Source organism: Cebus imitator, unplaced genomic scaffold (genome assembly GCF_001604975.1).
Source record: "Cebus imitator isolate Cc_AM_T3 unplaced genomic scaffold, Cebus_imitator-1.0 Scaffold292, whole genome shotgun sequence".
Classification (NCBI taxonomy): Eukaryota; Metazoa; Chordata; class Mammalia; order Primates; family Cebidae; genus Cebus; species Cebus imitator.
In genome coordinates this window covers 197,570-198,765 of record NW_016107607.1, presented here as the reverse complement: position 1 = coordinate 198,765, position 1,196 = coordinate 197,570, and the positions used below count along the sequence as shown (strand labels likewise).

Here is a 1,196-nt window from a genome sequence, read left to right as displayed (position 1 = left end):
AAAAAAACAAGATGGTGCCTGCTGGGATCTGGTAGATAACTCGGGACTTCATTCCAATGAAGCAGTTCTCCACGATGTCAATACGGCCCATACCGTGCTTGCCCGCGACTTCGTTCAGGTACATAAAGAGCTCCAAGGAGGTCTGGCGGGTGATGCCATCCTTGACATTGGTCACCTTCACGGGGACCCCTTTTTTGAACTCGATCTCGAGAATGTCAGGAGTGTTGGGGGCTTTGGCCGCCTCCTGGGTCTTCATGTAGAGAACTGGAGGCGCTTGGTTCTTGGGGTTCTCCAAGATCGCAGCCTCGTAGCTTATGTGCATGAGGTTCTTGTCCATGCTCCACAGGTTCTTGGGAGTGACCAAGATGGGAATCCAGAGTTGCTTTGCATATTCCATCAGATCGTTTCGGACCTTGAGCAGGTTGTAGAACTCAGGCATCCTCCAGGAATCAGTGGCCTTTATCTGGGGGGCCAGCCAGTAGCAGTTGAGCTCACACTGGACCTGATTGATCCCCTTTCCCGTGGTGCCGTGGGACACATACTTGGTCCCCTCCCGCTGGGCGATTTCCACTTGTTTTCAGGGAATGCAGGGCCTGGTGAGAGGGGTGTCCAGGAGGTAGCAGTCCTCATACAGTGCACTAGACTGGATGGCTGGCCAGATGAACTTCTCCACAACCCCGCCTGCTGACATCCTCAGTGAAAGCCTTTTTCACCCAAAGCTTCAGTGCCTTCTTCCTGGTTTCCTCAAAGTCTTCCTTCTGGCCAATGCTGACCAGGTAGGCAATGACATCATTGTCTTGTTTCTTCAGCCACCTGAGGATGCAGGAGGTGTCTAGGCCACCACTGTAGGCCAGAACCACAGAGCCTTTGCTGGACATAGCGTCTGAGATTGGAGGCATGAGTTCCCGGCGTCTGGAATCTGTCTTTGTGGTGCAGTGAACCACTCGGACCTAGACAGTGGTAGCAGGCGACAGAGCAGGCGACAATACTTTTCATAGTCATGTTTTATTGCATGAATTTTTTTTTTTTTTCTTTTGAGACAGCGTCTCACTCTGTTGCCTAGACTCTAGAGCAGTGACACCATCTTGGCTCACTGCAACCTCTGCCTCTCTAGTTCAGGCAATTCTTCTGCCTCAGCCTCCCGAGTAGCTGGGACTACAGGCACACCCACCACGCCCAGCTAATTTTTGTATTTT

General features: G+C 51.9%; 1 pseudogene; it reads right to left on the bottom strand.

Annotated features, from left to right (window-relative positions):
• Nucleotides 1-962, bottom strand: part of LOC108285166 — a 1,895-nt pseudogene extending 933 nt beyond the window's left edge.
• Nucleotides 963-1,196: the final 234 nt, after the last annotated feature.